The sequence below is a fragment of the Elephas maximus genome, chromosome 12, assembly GCF_024166365.1.
Source record: "Elephas maximus indicus isolate mEleMax1 chromosome 12, mEleMax1 primary haplotype, whole genome shotgun sequence".
Lineage (NCBI taxonomy): Eukaryota > Metazoa > Chordata > Mammalia > Proboscidea > Elephantidae > Elephas > Elephas maximus.
The window spans coordinates 83225503-83230795 of NC_064830.1; positions in this window are offsets into that span (position 1 = coordinate 83225503).

Below are 5293 nucleotides of genomic sequence, written 5' to 3' on the forward strand. Positions count from 1 at the left end.
CCAAGTCTTCTGAAAAAAAAAAAGTAACATCTTTTTTCATGAGTCTTCACATTTGAGAACCTCAATCTAACATTTATTTATTCATCAAATTTTCAAAGTATGTAAATTTTACATTCTGACAGATTCTGTCAAACCACCCACCAGAAATGTTGGATCAATTTATACCACCAATTTCTCATGCCTTACCTTGAGTTATCTGTGTTTTCTCCTGCTTTTGAGGGAGTCAGACTTTTCAGAGATCTATTTCATCTATCTTTTCAAAGTTCTGGTTCTTACTTGATTAATCAATTCCACTGACTTTTTGCATCATGATTAATATGCTTTTATCTTTATTAATTGCTTTCTCTCACTTTACTTTGTTTGCTTCATTTCTGGCTTCTCATTTTGAATACTTAACTCAATTATTTTCAATCTTTCAACATTTATGCATATATATTTTAGTAATAACAGCTTTAGAATATGGATTTTACCAAGATAAATTTAGTCACATCTCATATGTATTTTTTACAGTGGTCTCATTGTCTTAAATGCCTGACTAGTCTATTTTTTCAGTATTGATTTCCACTTTGATAGAAGCTATTTTTTATTTTGTTTAATTTATAAGTGGCCGTCATTTATCTTAACTCAGGCATATTCTTGCTATTAATGTGATCAAGAAATAAAGTCTGTAAAATTTTAATTTGGGGAATTTGTTGCAATTTCTCTATAAACTGATACATGTATTATATCAGTCAGGATAGGTTAGGTTAAGCGGCAATAATAACAACAACAACAAAAAACCTCAGTGGCTTAAATACGAAGGTTATTCCTCTCATGCTACATATTCTGGGATTTCTTTTCATCACAATCACTCAGGAGCCCAAGCTGATGGAGGCTCATTTCTGACTTGCTTCCATGATCTCAGAAGCAAAGAGAGTTTTGCTCTTAAAACCACTTCTGTGCCCATTGACAAAGAAAATTCAAATGCCTGAGTTCAACAGAGCAGACTGTCTTATCCTTCAAAAGAATGAGTCGCTGATGATTTGTGAATGAACAGTCTACCACATCCATTCAACAGATATTTATAAAGTACTATTTTTTTTTATAGAGATACCTCCTACTATGTACCAGGGACTGTTACAGTGACCCAACTCATTTCCATCTCCAACCCCCTTTCCAGCCAGTGGTGGCTTTGTGACTCAGATATAAGTAAGTCTGCTGTGGGGTTCCTGGGGAAGCTTTTGCTTTTCTGATATTGGTGCTGCCCTGTCTCTTTCCTCCTCCCTCCTGTCGTGACTGCTAACGTGAGGAAGGCCAAGAGAATCCCAGAAATATTTGCCTTGACATTGTTGAGTGTCTGAACCAATACCAGTAGCTACCTACCTCCGGATTTCTTATATGAAGAAAAAGTAGACTCAATGGTTACTTAGGAGTGTGTTGCTTGCCACATACTGTATTTTCATGCAAATAACATGCACCTTCTACATTTGTTAGCTGCTTTTCCTTTTTTTTTTTTCTTCCCACCCCCACCAAGTTATTTTTGTAAGCTCCACTACGGTAATTTTTTAAAAAAAGGTAATGTTAAAAAAAAAAAAATTAGCATAGCGCACTTAGAAAAACACCTCGAGGAGGAGAGGGAGCAGCTGGCAAACAAATGTAGAATGCACACCTTATTTGCGTAAAAATATGGTATTAGTAAACTCTCCAAATTTCTGTTACTGATTTCTACTTTCACTCCATCATAGGCAAAGAGCGTACTTTGCATGATTTCAATCCTTTTAAGTTTACTGAGGCTTGTTGTATGGCGTAGCAATGGTCTATTCTGGAGAACATTCCATACGCATTTGAGAAGAATGTGTATTCTGCTGTTGTTGGGTGGGGTTTTCTATAGATGTCTGTTAGGTCTAGTTGGTTTATAGTCAGTCTTCTATTTCCTTGTTGATATTCTTCCTGGTTGTTGTAACAGTATTAAAAGAGATATCTTGAAGTCTCAGACTATCATTGTTATCTCTTTCTCCCTCAATGATGTCTATTTCTGTTTCATGTGTTTTGAGACTGTTGTTAGGTGCATAAATATAATTTTTTTATCTTCCTGATGGATTGATCCTTTTATCATTATAAAATGTCCTTCTAGTGTCATTTTTTTGTTTTAAAGCCTGTTTTTTTCTGATATTTGTATAGCCACTCCAGCTTTCTTATGGCTGCTGTATACATGATGTATCTTTTTCTATCCTTTTACTTTCAACCTATGTGTTTCTTTAAAGTGTATCTCCTACGAACAGCATATACGCAGATCTTGTTTTCTTAATCATCTGACAATCTCTGCCTTTTGATTGGATTGTATAATCCATCCACACTTAATGTTATTTTTGATATATATGAAACCACTCTTTCTTGAATACCATGTCTTCCCTTCATTCAGTTCTTTGATTCCCCACCCCCCCCCCCATTTTGCTGAAAAGCCTGTTCAAGTACATTTCTTATTTATGTGCATGGTACCCTTTTTTGGGTTCTTGAATCATCTAGAAATATTTTTACTTTGTTCTTATGTAAAAACAAGATCTTCTTTCACCCAATGCTTACTTAGGAGTGTGCTGTTTAGTTGCCACATACTGTATTTTTATGCAAATAACACGCACCTTCTATGTTTGTTTGCCAGCCAGGGTATAGAATTCTGGGTCACAATCCTTTTCCCTCAGAACTCAGTAAACCTCTTTCCATAGCCTTCTAACATTCAGTGTTGCTAGAAGCAACCCAATGACAGTCTTTTTTTTTCCCCCCCCATTTTAGTAATCACATCTTTACCTACATATATTTTACCCAGATGTAAAAGTGAGAGACCCACCCACATGCTTTACATCTCAAAAGGGGCCAGCAGAGAGCTCAGTCTTGGGGGAAGGAGTAACGAAGATTTCTAATCCATCCATTCATCATGTCACTCAATTCTTTTAAACCATGCTTTGCATCTCTAAAAATTCCTTTTGCTTCTCTGATTGTACCATTTCATAGTAACCCACTTTCGCTTATATCATTGTCTTATCTTTTTAAATCTCATAACAGTAACCTGGTTTCAAAAGGTATTACCTGTTCTGGGTCCTCAAATGATCCACTTCTCTCACACTGAAGAATTTCTTCATGCATCTGGGCATTTGCCTCAGAAATGAGATTGAGATAGATCAATGCCAGTAGCCAAGAGTGAACTTCATCAACAATTCCTTGTGTTGATGGATGGCAAGAACAAAGGAGCACGAAATTCTATATTGTTTGGTCATCGGCTCGATTATCTAATTGACCTCAGTTGCAGAAAGTTGACATAAACACACCCCAGTTGATGGCATATTATCTTCAGTCTGTGCAAAGCCCTCATATTTTATTACGTATTTGTTCAATTATTCATTTTTCCTCCTTAATTCATAACCCCCTCTCCAACTGGCTACCTGGTATGTGCTGATTACAGCAGGATTCCCCACTCTCTTTCCCTAGAGCTTGTGAGTGCAGGCTCCTGGCAGCATGGTAAAATCCCCACTCCCTAGAACCTCTATCCACAGTTGGAAGCTCAGGATCTGTTCCTGATTATTCTGACCTCAATAGGCCTTCTCTCTATCCTCTCACTGATGCAATAGCTACCTATGGGGTTTAGTGAGGTTGGAGGTAGGGGAATCCTTTTATCATTTTCTTGGCAAGTATCTTCTCAAGGCAATGAGTTTCAGTGGGCCACTCCTCCCCCCCAATACTGAGATCTTCACTGACCCCCTTTGAGATGTCAGGTGTGTTGGAGGATCTTTCACTTTCATCTGGTAGAGGCTTAGAGCTTTTCCTCTTAAAATGGATGATTCAATAGGATTTTGGAAGAGAGAAAGAGTGAGACTCATGGCTTTGAATTGCCTTCATGGTCTATGAAATCCCTTTCTCCAGTTTCTTTCTTTCTTTTTTTGTCCCATCAGAGCAGAAAACTTAAATCACAAGAATCAAAATGGCACTAGAATTTTTCTTCTGCTAAGAGAAAAGCTACTGATAGCCAATATTGGTCTTATTTTTCAGATAGGCCTAAGCAAAGTAGAAAAATGAAAATATTTCTCTGCGAATAATGGAGTTTGAGATTATCCAACTAATATCTGTCCTACCACTTGACTGTGAACTCCATGAAGGCAAAGAACATGTCAGCTTTGCTCAATACTGTATCCCCAGCACCTAGTACACTGTGGCTGACACACAGCGGACATTCAATAAATATCCATTGAATGAATGAGCAAATCTACAGCAAAACACTGGGCAGCCAAGTATAATCCACAGTGAAATGTAAGGCTTCAGCTGGACCTATAGTTCCATGTTTTGACCTCAGGAACGGGGCACTGTATACGGCTACAGATCATTGCTTCCTCATGGTAGTAGGCAAAGGTGGCCAAGAAATAAATGTCCTGTTCCCCTACGCTGGCAAGCTTTGGACTATAGACCCACTGAGAACTCCAGAGACTCAAGAAAATATTTCTTAAGCAAACCTGCAGGCAACACAACAGTATGTAAAATTGCAATTGTGTTAAATGCTGTAAATTCCGGGTCCATGGAAATAAAGAGGCATTGGATAGTGGTTTGAGAGTGGGACTGACCTAGTCAGGAAGTCAGGAGAAGACTTCTCTGGTACTTGAGAAGAAATGAATATGGATCAACTAGGTGTCAAAGGAAAAGAAAAGTCCACCCACCTTTTTTTTTTTTTTTTTTTTACTTTGTTGTTGGGTGTTTTTAAATTACTTTTTTTTTTAATTAATTTTTATTAAGCTTCAAGTGAACATTTACAAATCCAATCAGTCTGTCACACGTGTTTACATACATCTTACTCCCTTCTCCCACTTGCTCTCCCCCTATTGAGTCAGCCCTTTCAGTCTCTCGTTTCGTGACAATTTTGCCAGCTTCCCTCTCTCTCTATCCTCCCATCCCCCCTCCAGACAAGAGTTGCCAACACACTCTCAAGTGTCCACCTGATTTAATTGGCTCACTCTTCATCAGCATCTCTCTCCCACCCGCTGACCAGTCCCTTTCATGTCTGATGAGTTGTCTTCGGGAATGGTTCCTGTCCTGTGCCAACAGAAGGTCTGGGGACCATGGCCGCCGGGATTCCTCTAGTCGCAGTCAGACCCTTAAGTATGGTCTTTTTATGAGAATTTGGGGTCTGCATCCCACTGATCTCCTGCTCCCTCAGGAGTTCTCTGTTGTGCTCCCTGACAGGGCAGTCATCAATTGTGGCCGGGCACCAACTAGTTCTTCTGGTCTCAGGATGATGTAGGTCTCTGGTTCATGTGGCCCTTTCTGTCTCTTG